Source organism: Nothobranchius furzeri, chromosome 3 (genome assembly GCF_043380555.1).
Source record: "Nothobranchius furzeri strain GRZ-AD chromosome 3, NfurGRZ-RIMD1, whole genome shotgun sequence".
NCBI lineage: Eukaryota > Metazoa > Chordata > Actinopteri > Cyprinodontiformes > Nothobranchiidae > Nothobranchius > Nothobranchius furzeri.
This window is the reverse complement of record NC_091743.1, coordinates 42,567,939-42,585,394: the sequence shown is the minus strand read 5'-3', so window position 1 is coordinate 42,585,394 and position 17,456 is coordinate 42,567,939. Positions and strand designations below refer to the sequence as shown.

Sequence of the window (17,456 nt, the reverse complement as noted above, 5' to 3'; positions counted from 1 at the left end):
TGACTGAGTAATGAATGAAATGCCGGCACTTCCTTATGTAGTGTCGGCGTGATGACGTCAGCAGCCACGTTGGTGGCAGGAATGATGGGAAGTGGTGGCGAGAATGCTGGGAAATGAAGTCAGCGGGAGGAGTTTGTGACAAGATCCATCGAACCCATTTATTAAATTTAATTCACTGAAATTTCATGATTTAAAAGACTGGAAAATCTTACAAACCATGTATAAATCCAATTTAGGTACTCTGCCAACAAACATTCAGGGGATATTTGAAAAGAGAACTAGTAATTACATGCTGAAAGAGACTGATGTGTTTGCAAACCCTAGATTTAGAACTAAAATTAAGGAGTGGAATATATCTGTAAATGGTGTTAAATTATGGAATAACGTTAAAAGGGAAATTAAAAAAACTCTGTCATTTAATATATTCAAAAATGTACCAAACTGAGTGTACTAAATAATTATGAAAATGTAAATTAAATCAATGATCATGATCGTACTGGAATCTGGAACAGGAAAAAGTTTAAAATGAATCTGTATGTGTCTCTGACAAATGGTAATTTTATATAAATTGATTATTTCTACTGGAAAAGGGGCAGAAATTATAAGATGTTTTTCTTCATTCTGCTCCTTTTCGTTCAATGTGATTTTTGTTATGTATTTCTCATTGTTTATATGTTTTATTTGTTTTTATTTTGAATTAAATAAACGAAAAAAAGAAAAAAGAATGTGAAGCTGAAACAGGTTATTTAGTTGTTCTCCCTTTTTAATAAAGTGAGTTCCAGCTTGTAATAATTAGTGTTGTTTCAGATACCTGTTTGATTCATTTGTTTTTGTACATTTTTATTTGAACATTCAACATTTTGTTGTATGATGCATTCATCCTAGGGGCCATTATCTTTATAAAACATGCTTGGATTCATTCATTGTATCTAAAGTAGGCCAAATTGAATCTTAATAGGCCCATTAAAACCCTGTTTCCTTCTGCTCTGTGAGGGTGTTTACATTAATACGGTTTGTACACAGCAGCATGAGTGCCTGTGCTTTATTTTATCACTCAAATGCTGTTAGCACGGATACAGAGCGTGACTATTCAGCAAAGTTCAAAGGAAAAGCACGAGGCTTTCAGGGAATGTGGCTCTCAGACACACAAACATCCATTTTTACAATGACTTCTGATATCCATGAATAATAGCGACAGAGGCCCACAAGCGCTGCACTCTCTTAGCTGTAGTCTCATGTATAATGGATGATGAAATGTGTTGCATCACTTTAGCAACCTTTGCTCTCTGCTGCGTGGCAATCGCAGTGCTTCTAACACAGATATCTGCTGTTCTGTGAAGCCCATTTAAGTCACCCCCCCCCCCCCAAAAAAAAGAAGCTTTTGAGGAATTTCCTCTTTTGCCTTTGCAAATATTTGATAGTCTATGAACGTGGATGCATGTCATGCATGCCAGCACTCATTAATACATGTTTTAAAATGAAATTGCTGCTTTAGCTGACCTAAATTTCACATCAAATTATGCTTGTGATTAATATCTTTATTTCACTACAGAAGAGACTTGATGATCATATCTGTAACAGCATCTGCTGCTGGTTAGAAAATACAGGCTTACTGGACTTTGTGTTTCCTTTTTTTTTAGAAACGTTTCATGTAGAAGTCTATAAAATCTGTTCTATATTGTATTACATTTGCAGAGTCAGTCAACTGTCCTTGACTTACTGAGTCTCTGAAACTGTTTTCTCAGCAGACTCAACACCAGAAGCTGTCTGTTGAGTTTTATCTGCACATAATTTTCTGTGCTACTGTGTTTTTCTCAGTTGTCAACACAAAGAAGGTGAACATTTTGCTGTTCAACTGCATCTTTCAGTAACTCCTAAAATGATTCAGCTTGGGATTTTGTGATTACACTGGGGTTGGGCGTTTCTACCAAAATCACACGATTGAAAGACGGTCACTTGATTATTCTTCAAAAGTTTTCACATCTATTTCACAGAAAGAAAAATCTGTCTCAGAGGTTACGTGAGAAAATGTGATAATTATCATGTGACGAGAAAGGTTAGGGTTAAGCCCAGCCATGAGATCACACTTTTAGTTGTAGAAACATGGAAGTCTGACATGTAGAAGACATGAAGTGGCCATCTGCAAAAACACACAAAAGCCCAAAGCCACCACACTTTCTTTTCACTCAGAACAACTGAAACACATGTTAAAAACATCCATTTTTTGGAAAGTGTATTTGAAAAAACTTAGTTATTGGTTTTCACAAATGAACCCTTCACATGTTCTCGACATGTTTCAGATGTCGTTTTTGAACATTTTAATTGTTCGTGTGACTTTTTGCCATGACGTGAAAGCAAGTTATTATTAATTTTGTTTTTGCGTAAGGCTAACACAGAAAATGTGTGAATAGAACTTTTTTAAGCAAATCTGAAAACTTACACATTCAGCTATATTTTCTCAAACTTTACTGTAAACTTTTTACTTACCATCAATTAAAGGTGTAAATTATAGGTTTCTGAGGTTCTCTTTCTCACCTCTGTCTCCGTGTCTGGTTGCAATTATAAAGCATTCAAAAACAACAACAATAAAGTCTTAAGTATCAGGTGGAGCTTTAAAGCAGCAGCTTTGATGCTCCACCTGAGAGTTAATCCGTAAGGTTTGTCACCAACATTCAGACATTAAGTCTGTTTGCTTCACAGCCAGACAGGACACGGGAGAAAAAAATAAACAATTAAAGGTATAGTTCATATTTCATTAATGATTATTCATCACTCTGAGATTTTTCTGCGAGCTGAACATGAAAATAGTCTCCTACTCCAATCTTCTAAATTAGCTTCTGATAGAAAATGGACAGTGAGAATCTAGGATGAGAAACGCCTAAAAGATCTACGTCACACTGTCACTCAATATTCATGCACTCACCCATCTTGCCTCATCATGGGAAGGCTGTTGTTTGGGGCCGTTTTGCCTTGGCCCCCAAAATGCCTTGAAACGGCCCTGGGTGTGTGACTGAGATTCGAAGGTGATCTGAATTGTATCAAATGTATAAATATTACATGTCACCCATGACAAGAACAGCATGAGGTGATCAGCAGACAGTGCTCAAGTGATCTGATATTGAGCGCATGGAGAAATAAAGAGAGAGAGAGAGAAACAGACAGTGTGGACAGTGTGTGTGTGTGTGTGTGTGTGTGTGTGTGTGTGTGTGTGTGTGTGTGTGTGTGTGTGTGTGTGTGTGTGTGTGTGTGTGTGTGTGTGTGTGCCTGTGAGTTTGTACTTGTAGTTATAGGTTTATGTGGACAAAGTTTAACTTTGCTGAGTGACATTTCATTAACCCTATTAAGGGTAATTTTAAGAAAGTGATTGAAACACGTGAAAAAGTATCTTAGTTTTTTGTTAACAAGACAAATGTAAAACATCTGTCATTTTTTATATGTATAGTTTTGTTACCTGTGCTCCTACACATTATTTTTTTTAAACTTCACAACTTGTTGTGTTTGTTTATCTTGACCACGTATTGCACCTGTATCCTCGAGCTTAGTCCAATGTACTTGAAGAAATGTGTGTGTTAAATTGAAACTATGTTTAAATGACAGCTTGTTGGTGCTTGGCTAATTATTGAGGTGGCTCGGGAACCAGATGTAGAGCAGTCACCTACACATGCTAAGGCCCAGTCATTCAACCTTCATTTTCACACTGTACTCACACCTCAGAGCAACACAAACTCACCAGTTCCTCTGAAACCGTTAAGACTGCAATTGCAGAACAATTGACTCATGTCATTGTAGATATTCAATAACGGGGAACGGCATGTTTCCATTCACATTGCAAGAGTATTTCATTACCCTCCCAGTGTTGGGTCATTGTTTCCTCAGCCATGTAGTCTAAATTGAGACTGAGACCTGGCAGTAATGGGTGTCTTGTCTCTTGGGTTGATCCGTCCAAGCTGAGACCCAGGGAGAGGCAAATTAATTGAAACCACCAGAGTGCACGAGAGGGCGAAAGTAAAGGTGACTTTAGGGGGTGCTGTTGTTTGGACCAGTAATTTGAAATGGAGCAGCTTAATCTTTTAGAAATATTGTTTTACTTCATCCACCTTTTTCTTGCAAGAATAGCAACATTTTTGTCACTTGGTTAATTGCTTGGATTGTTTTGGGAATGCACAAATAAAATAAAGGTAAGGTCCCTTTTTCTCAATAATATTTTCTTCTTCTGGCTCTTGGCGGGTGCAGATGTTTTTTTTCCTCCTCTCCTCCATATCTTATCCTCAAGGCCTTTGTCTGTCTCTGGGTGCTGGGTGCACGGCTGCTTCTGCATTTTTTTGGAAACTGGAAACTGAAATTCATTTAAATGGATCTCGTCAGCTGGTCTCTCAACGCAATTGATACAAATTTTTCAACGATGAGAACGGGAAAAGGGGCTCCCAGATGCCCCGCTGGGACAGACCCAGTTGGACACATCATGGACTCCTGGAAACAGTGGAACTTGATTTGTTTATCTCAGCTCTCTGTGGAGGACTCTGAAGATGTGTGGATATTCGTGGTGTTGGTGTCAGGTTTCCTGCTCATTGGCCTTGGAGGCTACCTGGCTTACCGGAAAATTTACGAGCTGTCGAGGAATATGGGCCTGATCCCGGAGCCCAGAGATGGATTGCGCCACGCTGTGAATTCACAGACTCACATAACTGTCTAGATGAATCGTAAGCTTGGGACTTTGGCCGAGATTCATTCATTGGCACAAAGATGGGTGCCATCAAGGATAGAGTGGACGAATCAGCATGGATTGGGATAGATTAATGTCCATTATTGGGATTCTGAGAGGTTGAGGACCAACAAACTGTAAGACAGAGAGAAAATTATCTCTGTCTGGCCCCAAAACAATTTCTAATCGGAATCTGGTGTCCTTGAGCCTGCAAGGCTCCAACGAAAACTCCCCCCTCAGAAGATATATGGAATGTGCCGTCGCTATGGCAACTCAACTCTGCCTCCTTTCCCAGCCTGGGCGGGACTGCGGTAAGGCCGCTGAAACGATCCAGGGTCACTGCAACCCTCCAACACTCAATGCTCCTCCCCCTATCCACACTGAGGTGACATGCACTGCTTCTATCATGGGTGCAGGAACTGAAGTGGGGATAGTCCCAACCCACCACCCCACCTAGTGGACACTTATGTTGTGTTGTCTGAAGTCTGCTGCATATCTGTCTGAGGCATTTTTTGCAGAGCAAAGCTGCCCTCCCAGTGGAGGGTAACTCTGAAGTGCCGTTTTTTCCCCTCCACCTGAACCAATCCTCAGCGCGACTCAGGGTTGCGAATGACCGCAGTCACCAATTCTTGTCATGTGTCTTGCCCATGTATGTCTGATCTCTGAATTGTGTGTACTGAAACTATAATTTCCCTCTGGGATTAATAAAGTATTTTTAATTTGATTGATTTGATTTGATATCAAATCTGAAAGTTAGCTTGTGACTGGGCTTATTTTTAATCTATATGCTAGTCTTATACCTGGTTATGAACACGTGTTCTCATTCCAAGGAACAAAGAGTCTAGAATGGGATTTTGACAAGAAACCTGCAGAGACTCTGTGGATTCTAGCTGCAGCATGCTAATGCAATCACCTTCAAAGCTGGGATAATATTATGCAGATTTTACTAAATCTGGATGGTACATTGACCCACAACATATGAAATTCTGTCTTTTGCTATACCATGGAACGTGTCAAAACAGTTGCCCTCGTGGGAAAGTAAAGGTATTTCATGTTAAGAAGGTGGCTGTGAGGCCATATTTGTAGCTCTCCACCACTGTAGAACATTCTGGTTTCCTACAGAAAATAATTTACCACAGTGACACTTTTTGACTATCTTGCAGCCCTGACACATGGCCCTTGGAATGGATGAAATATAAATAAATACCCAACAGTATGGCAAAGAGAGTTATTTATTGTTTAATTTTTTTTTTCAATTAATCTTGTTTAAATTGACTGCAGACAGGGGAAGGTTACATTTTCCCTGGTTTAAAAACCTTTAAAGTTCCACAGGAAGCTTAAGGAAAACTTTTTTCCTGATCAAAAGTTCCATCCATCGATCAGTCTGTTATTGTTCCCTTATCCGGGATCGGGTTGTGGGGTAAGCAGCCTATACAGAGAAGCCCAGACTTCTCTCCCCCCAGCCACTTGGGCCAGCTTCTACAGGAGAATCCTAATACGTTCCCTGATCGAGAGACTATAGGTTGGTTTATGCTTGACGCGTCCGCGAGGTCCGCACGGCTCCGCGCGGAAAAGTTGCGTCATTTTGCGTCATTTTAACAACCACACCCCTCCACCGCGCCTCCGCACGGCCCAGAATTTCCCGCAACGCGCACCTCGGAAAATTTCTAACCACGCGGACGAACGGACGTGGAAAAACATGGCGGACCGGCAAGAACTAGTACGGCAGAGGTTCGTAAATACAGACATTTGTATGATTCAGCTCTCAGAGATCACCGGGATCAACATGTTGTTAATAATTCTTGGAGAGAAATAGCTCGCACTGTCGGAAAAGTCGAGGACGCTGTTAAAAATGCTGAAATGCCATGTTGTAAACAACAGTCATTTCTACTTCTACTATGGTGTAGTGTTGGATGCTTGCCGTAGAGCTCCATGCTGCCCCCTACAGTTTGGGAGAATATTGGCTCGCCACAGAGACGAGCCGCACGAACCATAAACACTGCGAGTTGTGAAGCGCGTTCCATCAGCGAGCCGCATCACCGCGCGGAAAGTGAATGCTTCAAGCATAAACCAAGCTATATTCCCTCCAGCGTGTCCTGGGTCTTCCTTTGGGTGTACCCAGAAAACATCACAGTGAAGCATCCTAACCAGATGCCCAAGCCACCTCAAATGGCTCCTCTCGATGTGGAGGAGCAGCAGATCTACTCCTAGCCCCTCTCAGATGACCGAGCTTCTTACCCTATCTATTAATTGACTGAATAGCATTCAAATATCTCAGTGAAAAACAAAATATTAACAAAATAAAAACAAAAAAATTACCACAAAGACAAAGCTAATCAAAAGGTATTGGCTGAAGCATTTGCTTATTACGCCAGCCCTTCTAACAACGATCTATTTGCATGTAGCTCCAGTACACAGGAGCTACATGCAGAAAATGAAACAAAGCAAAACAAACAAACATGCAAGCAAACAAACAATCAAAACAAAAAAACTTTCCACCTTAAGTAAGTAACTTCATCAAAGCAAAACAATCAAGAGTTACAGTGTTATTATTTTTGCTCTTCTTTATTTTTATATTTTTCTAATTCTCTATTTTTAAACATGTTTTTAAACAAAGAACATGAACTACACCTTTTCAAGTCACTGTCATAACTATTCCACAGGTTCACTCCTCTAACAGAAACACATCTCTGCTTTATTTTTGTCCTTATTCTGTTTTTGTTAAAGAATTCAGTTCCCCTTAAGACATATTGCCTCTCTCTGAGTTTGAACAGCTTCTGAGTACAGCAGCAAAGCAAGTTATTTTGTCCTTTATATATTATCGGTGCTATTTTAAATTCAATTAAATCCTAAAATTTCAGGTTATTTAGATTATTAAACATAATGTTAGTTGGTTCTATATAGTTAGGGTTAGGGTTAGGGTTATAATTCTTACAGCTCTTTTTCGTAACTTGAAAATAGGAAGAGTATTTGTTTTATATGCATTACCCCATATCTCAAGACAGTAAGTCATCTATGGAAGCAACAGAGTACAATAAAGTGTGTGAAGTGATTTCTTGCTCAGGACATACTTTGTTTTGTAGAGTACAGCAATGGTTTTTGACATTTTTGTTTTCACATGATTTACATGAAACTTCCAACTCAACTTGTCATCATCACTCCGAGAAACGTCTTTTCATACACTCTTTCAATTTCAATTCCATTAACCCTGATTTTAGATATATTTTTCATCTGTCTAGTGCCAAAAACAATCAGTTTTGCTTTCTTTACATTGAACGATAACTTATTTATATCAAACCAGTTTTTTAATATATTTAACTCCTTTTCCTCTGTAGTCAGAAGCTGTTCTAGATTTTTTACTGAGCTATACAAAGTAGTATCATCAGCAAACAATACATATTTTAACAGTTTGGAAACACAACATATATCATTTATATATAGTATGAATAATTTAGGGCCCAACACAGGTATCTCTTAGGGAGAGCCCAGCCACCCTGCGGAGGAAACTCATTTCAACCGCTTGTATCTGCAATCTCGTTCTGTCGGTCACTACCCAAAGCTCATGGCCACTTGTGAGGGCTGGAAAGTCAATCAACCTGTAACTCAAAAGCTTTGCCTTCTGGCTCAGCTCTCTCTTCCTCACAACAGACCGGTGCATGTGCATTTACTCAGTTATTCATGCAAACTGTGGATGGAAAACTGATTAAGCTAACACAGATCATCATATACACCCTGCGGTGTTCATTGGGCATTCTTGGCATGTTTTTAATTGAGAACCAAAACAAACGCAGCTACTAATCATGTTACATAATTCTGAACATGATCTTTTTCATAATTAAATAGTCCTAAGTTACAATTACAATTCCTCACTCACATTCATCCCAAACCACTGGAAATCATTTGGCTAACTGTTCTGTCAATAAATGATTAAATCCCAAAATGCCTGTATAAACCCATATTAAAGCAATCACACTGAGCTTTTTTAATCCTCGGTAGTCCAAACTAAATGCTGTGCAGATGTTTGTGATCCCTGCAGCTTACTTTGGATCAGGCTCACTTTTCACTTTTATTATTCTTTATTAGGTTTGACTAATGGAAGCACATCGCTATGGTGAGAGTGGTGTGATGTGACTTGTGTGTTTGTTGGTGGAGAGCAGGGTTAAGAAGGAGGATTGTTGTCAATTGATGTTGACCATCTATTGGACTCTCAAATCCATTGGCCTTTGTTGTGTTAAGGAGCTTTGAAGGCCTCCTCATCCTTACAAATTGAATTTTGGCCTGGGCGTTTTGCACAGGTCATGAGGTCTTATCCTCCTTTCTCTCCTGACAACTTGATAGATGTGCAGCAATTTGAGTCAAGGGCTGGTGGAAAAAAAAAAAACATAAAACACACAAGATGCAGCCGCTGTAGAAGTCCGCCAACAACCGCAGTAGATAATCTATACGGCGTATCAAAGCAGATTTCTCCTGCAGCGACTGGCACAAGAAATTTCAGAGTGAAGGATGTTTTAAACCCCAACTAAACACCAGACTACTGAACAGCAGGAAAACAAAAATGGCTTTCAAAAATGTTCTAACTGTATTTTAGGATCCCTTCCTGCGTGCTGCCACTGAAGTCGCTCGCTGTGAGGCTCCAACAAAACGAGAACGTTCAGATAACAGCTGCATTTTACACCCCCTACCTTTCCTAAAATTAGTCGCGTGCTGTTTGACCCACTGGAGGAAGGATGATAAAATCCCTCTCCATTGTCTGAAATACCACAGCCATCTCTCACATTGTCCGGGTGACTGGCAGCTGCAATTGGCCCGGCAGTGAGACAGCCAGGCGGTGTTGACAGGAGCCTGAGTAGCTGTGATGATACACGGAGGTGTGATGCTGCTGCTGTTACAGCATCAACAGTTCATGGTGGAGTCCCTTTACCTCATACCTAAAACTCATGCTTTAAAATGTTGCAATTTGCCTTCAAAATGTGTTAAAGTTTAAGAGTACGTTTTGACCATTTGACTTTTGTTGTCTGTGTTAACGTAATAACTGATTACCATTTTATTCATAGGCAGCTTTGTGATCAACCTCAGTTTGGAGAAATAGTACTCGCAGTGGTTCCCAGTCTGGGGGTTTGTGATCCCCAAGGGGGTCCCCAAAAGGTTGCAGGGAATTCCCACAATTTTGTGTGAGGTTATCAAGATTATAGATAATTGTGTGCATATGGGTAGGAGTTTGGGGCCCTGGCTTGTCTTGGACACATGAAAGTTTGGGAACCACTGCCCTACAGGACTGATGAGCTAACGGCTAGTCTGAGTGCAGCCTAAAGTGTCTGAGTACCTTCAACATCTAAACCTTTGAAATGCAAATCTTATTTTATGTCAGAATTAAATATTTATCCTTCCTTTGGTTCCACAGTACACTTTTATTTATGTTTAATTCTCTGATTTCTAAATATTTATCATGGAATAATTGCAAAATATGAAATTGGCAAGAAAGTAATGGTCTGTCCAAAAAAAATCGATTAGGAAAATCGAGTGTCAAGCTGGGATTGATCGGACAAGTATGATTTTCTGAACATTATCAAAAATAAACTTCCACAACACTGATGTTGGTGCATAGAGAATAATGCAACATGAACCACTTTAAAGAGCTATGTTATATAGGCTGCTCTCAGACTAGCTGTTAGCTCGTCACTGTTAACTATTAATCACTTTCCTCTGGACAGAGGCTGTTCGGGAAGTTATCTACAGCACGAAAGGATCATTTATAACATATGGGATTTTTTGCACATGACTCTTGTACTGATAAAGGTGTTTAGGAAAATCCAAAGTGAATTGATCTCATGACATTTAGAGAGCTACAGATCAAACTCTAGCATTGGTGATGCTCCCTGTTGTGGCCGTAGTGTTGTGCAAGGGGAAGTTCTCATTTTTGTTTTGTGGAACAAGCACATCTCAGCTCAGTTTATATCAGATCCTTAGATAAATCTGGTTTTTCAGCTGCAGAAGCTCCTTTATGTTCAGCAACAAAGCGTTGATGCTTGTGTGTGGTGGGCATTAATCTTTAACCTGTTCCTCTGAATGTAGCTGATATTTTATCCTATATTTTCAATATTTCAGTTTCTCTCATATTAACCTCAGAGTTTTTCGAATGTGTAATAAGGATTTTTCTCTGTAAACTGACCGCCCTCTTCCTTTGAGCTGTTGCTCTAAAGGTGTAAATAATACACAGCTTCCAAAAAAAGAAAACAAAAGCTTTTGTTTGTGTGTATTTTCTGCCTCTGAGCCAGTGAAACTGCACCGGTCTGAAATGTGTGTGTAAGGTTAGGGATAGGAACTTTCAACTAATCACACATTACACGTTTTAAAGGAAAATAACTTGAAAATTATACTATTTGGGTCAATTTCATCTAACAACAACATCAAGACCATTACTACACAATCACTTCATTTTTTAGCTAAAGAGGAAATATGCAGTCAAATTTGAACTAAGTGCTTTGGTATAAGCTCTGTCATACAGGGACCTAACAACCCATTAAAAGGACCTGGTACCCCATCTTAGTTACGTTCCTACTGTGTTTGTTATCCAATTTATTTATTTTATTTATTTATTTATTTATTGTTCTTCATTATTTACAGAGTCATAAGGGTTTGTTGTTACCTTTGCTGACATGTTTCCACGTTTCACTACTGCCTTTGTCAGAGCAACCGCCGGATGTATGTGGCCCCCCACAGGGCTTCCAGGGGGACGCGGTCAAACACCTTCTCCAAATGCACAAAACATGTAGATTGGTTGGACGAACTACCACGCACCTTCCAATAGCTCCATAAGGTTATAGAGATGGTCCAGTGTTCCACTGCCAGGATGAAAACCACATTTTTCCTCCTGAATCCAAGGTTTGACAATCCGACGGACCTTCCACTCCAGAACCCCTGAGTAGTGTGAAGTGTGATCCCCCTGTAGTTGGAACACACTCTGTGCCCCCCCTTTGTAAATAGGGGGACAACCACCCCAGTCTGCCAATCCAGTGGAACTGCCCCCGATGTCCACGCAACATTGCAGAGCCGCGTCAACCAACACAGCCCAACAACATCCAAAGACTTAAGGAACTCCGGGCGGATCTCATCCAACCCCAGGGTCTGCCACCGAGGAGTTTTTTTTACCACCTCAGTGACCTCCTCCCCAGAGATTGATGGGTCCAACCCAAAGTCCCAGAATGAGGGAGTCACTTCCAGCACCCCCTTCAAGGACTCCAAAAAGGGTGGTTAGCCTGAGCTGCAGTTTGGTGCATAACCACAAACCACATTCAGGACCCATCCCTCCACACAAAGGCAGAGGGAGGCTACTCTCGTTCACTGGAGTAAACCCCAACATACACGCCCAAGATAGGGGGCAACAAGTATGCCCACCCCTGCCCGGCGCATCTCAGTGGGAGTAACTCCAGAGTGGTAGTGTCCAACCCCTCTCAGAGAGATGCGTTGAGGTGAGACCTACTATATCGAACCTCTCAACCTCACCCACCAACTTCAGCTCCTTCCTCATCAGAGAGGTGGCATTTCACGTGCCGAGAGCTAGTTTTGGAGCCAGGGATCAGACCGCCAAGGTCCCTGCCTTCAGAATCAGAATCATAAGGGTTTTATCGCCACGTATGCGAGAATCACAACATTAGGAAATTGCTGCGATACTGCTGCAAGAAAAAAACAAATGGTAAGCAAAATTAGTATTAAGAAATGAACACAATGAAATAATAATAATACAGGGAATCAATAATTAGATAAGCATCTACTTTATACCACCCGACACACAATACACGCAACCCCTTTGGCCCCTCCTATGAGTGGTGAGCTCATGGAAAGGGGGACCCAGGTCTCCTTTTCGGGCTGTGCCTGGCCGGGCTCCATAGGTAAAAGCCTGGCCACAAGACGCTTGCCAATGTGCCCCGAATCCAGGCTTGGCTCCAGAGGCGGACTCCTCTGACCCCGCATCTGGGCGGGAGAACACTGTTTCCATTTGTATTGTTAATCATAAGGGGTCTTTGGGCCGCACTTTGTCTGATCCATCACCCAGGACCTGTTTGCCATGGGTGACCCCACCAGACACATAAAGCCTCAGACAACTGAGCTCCTGGAATCATCCGGACACTGAAACCCCTCCACCACTGTAAGGTGGCAGCCCATTTGTTTAGTAAATTATTAAAAAACAATAAAAAATAGAAAGCTCATAAAACCCCAACACCAAGTGGGTTTGTGTATACACTTCTTTTTGTAGATAACCTCAGTCTAAAGCAATATTTTGTTAATTATGCTAATGGCTAGAAATGCTTGTGTCAACGATCTTTCATAAACCACATTTACACTTTTAGTGAAACTGGAAATGTTTTTCATGAGTGAACTGAGCCCTTATCAAACTATATTAACAGTTCATGTTTTAACAGAATCCCACCTTAGAAGATCTGACTGATCTCTAGGCAGATATCACATCCATCAGAGTTAGTACAACATGTCACGTATTTAACGCCCTTAGAGCAAAATCTGAAGATAAGGCTTTTTCTTTTATGCGGCATTTAGAGGTTAACTGATGTGGGCGTTTTTATTACTGTAGGCATTTTTCACTCTGAGTAAAAGATATCCTCATTCTGGCTGACAGCTTGTACAAATAACAGAGTTCATATTAAATCAAAAGGACACACTTTGCCTGTTGTACTTATTAAATAGTCTTATTCTTTTAAAGACTACTGTAATGGTTTCTGAGACAAACGAGTCTCTCTTTGTCTCCATCTGTGTTAATAGACAAATTAGACATTCATCGTCTTTGGACTAAATTGGCTACAGATCTCAGAGCAGCAAAATGCTTGACTTGCAGTGGAATCAGTCTAGTGGAGGGGAAATGCCGATGCAACACAGTCAAGCACTTGGAGGGCTGAAATTTGAAACCATGAATTATTCATTTCTGCCACTTTAATGAAGGTGAGAAGGGGTTTCCCTATCATTTGTAATCTGTACAGCTGGAGTAATGTGACTCTCCATCTTTGCGGACCTGCTCATACCTGAGCACAAGGAGACAAGAAGGTTTGCATAAATTCAGATGCCACAACGAGATAGAGAAAAAATGCAAACACATCTACCACTTTCATAGAATTAAAACTGGTGAGATTGCAAAGGGTAGTCCTAAAGCTGTGGTCTGGAAAACGGCGAGAGCCTCTTATCCAGCTTTCCAACACCCTGGAACCGTTGTTCCTGGGAGTGCCGAGCAGCGTCATACTTAAATAATTGGAAGGAACCATCTTGAACACCGGGCCCAGATGTAGGCATAGGCAAGGAGGGGCAATGCCCCCCTAAAAATAGTAACTGCCTCCCCAAATGCGATGACATGTAGAAATCCCAAATTTGAAAAGATCTGATGAAAAAGGGTCAGAGTGCTTTCTCTCTCTCTCTCTCTCTCTCTCTCTCTCTCTCTCTCTCTCTCTCTCTCTCTCTCTCTCTCTCTCTCTCTCTCTCTCTCTCTCTCTCTCTCTCTCTTTCTCTCTCTTTCTTTCTCTCTCTCTCTCTCTCTCTCTCTCTCTCTCTCTCTCTCTCTCTCTCTCTCTCTCTCATTCAAAGTAGCTGCTGATTGGTAGATGTATAGGGAGGGTGTGGCCAGCCACTGCACTTCATTCTGTGTCTCAGTCCCTTCACACGCTCCCAGCAGACAGTCAACAGCAGAGCACCGTTGTTATCTGAGCTCAGCCACTGGTTGAAGTTTTCTTTTTCTGTCGGTCACTGGAATTATTTGGTACTTTTTCTCAAGGTTTTAGTTTGCCTCGTTCTCTTCTTTAATTTGTTTTTTAAAGGGACTTTACGGAGTTTTGACTTTTTATGCTCACGATTGCCCCCTCAGGCCAAAAGCGTAACGGCAGCTTCAATAGTAGGCTCGTGCACGAGGCGCGCATGCTGTACGTGCACACTCCTTAACAAAAATAACATACATATATGGATACATACATACATATATATATATATATATATATATATATATATATATATATATATATATATATATATATATATATATACCGTAATTTCCGGACTTTTGAGCATGCCTCAATATAAGCCGCATCGGGCTAAAAGCCGCAGATGTCTGCTGAATTGAAAATGTAGTTTAACTGTCAGTGTCGCTCTCTGTGCTGCTGTCATCATCCCGGGGTGAAGTGGTGAAAACACGCAGCGCCGTTTTACAGTGAAAAAATCCTATATATATATATATATATATATATATATATATATATATATATATATATATATATATATATATATATATATAAATTTAAAGGAGAGAAAATAACTATGAACTAGTTTGTTTTTGGAACAGTGAACTTGGTTCAATTTTTTTACAATGAACTAAGAAAAAAACTAGTTTGTTTTAACAAGTATGAACTGAGCTTTGATTTAGTTTGTTTTTTATACAAATGTTCCCCAACACTGAACATAGGGGTGCTAAAAACCCTGACAAGTGTGCCTTTAAAACCAGTTCCAGCATTTTGAATATCTCCGTTTTGCATCCCTCATTGTTTTCCCTTTTCTCTGTCCCTCTCTCAGCTGGCCGAGCAAGTGATTGCGTCTTGGCTGTGAAGGAAAGAGCGAGCAGACCCCTCTTGCTCTGTGAGTACTCAATCAGTGAGAAACATGCTTGTCGTTTGGCCTTTGTGATTTATTACCTGTTATAAATGACTGCAATCACAGCTGTTTTTCCAGGTAGAGTAGCTGTGGAAGTAATCTCTTCTCCTCAGGAATGTGCGTCTGAGTAGATGTATATGCTCTCTCACATTTGATCCTGACCGAACATTTTTCAGGTCTGTGTTTACATCTCATTAACATCTGAAAAATAACAATCTCTGGCTTCGACTCACACATTTACACCTTCCAGGATTTTAGGATTTCATTTATCTTTTAAGTGATATTTAGCCAGATCAAAAGGCATAATGTACAATCACATCAAACTGAACCAAAGTTTAGTTTATGGTTTTATACTGTGGTTAAGCCTGAGCTGATGAAAAACTACTTTGACATTATTACGATAACCATCAGGCGCTCATGCCTAAATGTTTTTAGTGATGCCACAGAGGAAGATTGATTACTAAACAATCCTCGTTCACTCTATTAAAGTGTGATAGTATAAAAACCAGACAAATGAAATATAACTTAAAAGGAAGGACATGTTGAAATAAAAAAAATGCATTTGTTTCCCGCAACCTTCTTGCAGTAAGTTAAAATGCTGACCAACTACTCCAGCAAGGAGCTCCTAAAAGGACATGTTGCTCTAAAGATGTTACAAAATGTCTCTGCTACATGAAAACATAGTTAAAAAATCAAATGTCTTTTTATTCACACAATCCTAGCTGTTTTTAAACTCTTTTTGAGGTACAGGGGCAGCCATGTTTTTGAGTGCGGAAGACATTGTGGGATGATTATAAATTGGTTGTAGACGTTGGCTTTGGCGTTCACGTTTAGCTTAGCTGTTGTTGCAGAGAAAGGTTACAATGACACATTGTTCCGCTTTTGGTTGTGAATTCCAACAAAGAAATCGATTTAAGTGTCCACAGCTTTCTTCACGAGAAGATTCTTGTGGAAAATATTGAACAGAAACCAACAAAGAGAGGTCGATAGGGCTGAAAATCATGAAATATGAGGTCTGGGAAGCATGTTGAATGATGGTACCATATTACTTTTTGCTATGCTCTTCACTTTATATATAAGCTGTTTATGTTCATAAAACGGTAAGGTGAAGAGATACACAGTCCACTGAACTTGTGGTTTTCACAATGTAGCTACTAGGGATGGGTACCTTTGACATTTGAATCGATTCTGTACTAATTCCCGGTACCTAGGAATCGATACCGGTACTTAACGGTACCAATTTTGATACTTTTGAGTGTTTAATATTTTAATTCTCTTTTATAATTAAACACATATTTTTCTCAATATATAACCATCATTGATAAATATCTCGATTAATAACATTCAACTGTTTGTATTTTAACATTGTCCTTGTAGTTTTATAAGCTGATAATTAAACTGAAGCAAACATCTTTACTGTGAACTAAATTTACTGTGTGTCTTCATTCCTTTTGCCGTCCTTTTTCATTTGATTTTTCCTACCCGGAAGTTAGAATTTCCGAGGAGAAAGCGAACGCACCATTAGCTGATAACAATGGTGGCAATGGAAGCTAACTCATCAAGCTAACGTTATCTTAAACAGTTTATTTAACTGCTGGAACAGATTAAAACGATGATGCCTCACACTTAGATCGTTGTCGCTGGTTTCATCTTCACCCAATCACCCGTCGCATTTAGTAAAGTGAAGCCAAACTTTAGAGAGCGTTTATGTTCATCCAGTCGGAAATTCGGACTTCTGAGGAGAAAGCGAACGCACCATTAGCGAAACGGAAGCGAACATATCAAGCTAACGTTATCTTAAACATTTTATTTATCTACCGGAGCAGATTAAGATGAGGATGTCTCACTTACATCATTGTCGCTGGTTTCATCATCACCCAGTTACCCATCACATTTAGTGAAGTGTACCCAAGCGTTAGCGTGCGTTCTTTCTACCATGCTGCTCTGTTTACAACTCGCTCGCAGCGACCGACGACATAACACTCTAGCGCATGCGCAGCTGTCTAGGCAAGTTCTCGTTATGAAGGACGGGTACCGAAACGAGGCACCATTTCAAATGACGTGAATCGGTGCTCAGTCGGTACTATGGAATTCGGTCGGTACCTTAAAAGGTACC

General features: G+C 40.3%; 1 protein-coding gene across 1 annotated transcript in view; it reads left to right on the top strand.

Annotated features, from left to right (window-relative positions):
• Positions 1-17,456, top strand: part of LOC107385826 (contactin-4) — a 230,531-nt gene that overhangs the window by 79,025 nt on the left and 134,050 nt on the right. Inside the window, exon 2 of the mRNA XM_015959955.3 lies at positions 15,263-15,325. The gene's annotated coding sequence lies outside the window, so the exon portion shown is untranslated. The remainder of the gene's footprint in view (positions 1-15,262; positions 15,326-17,456) is intronic.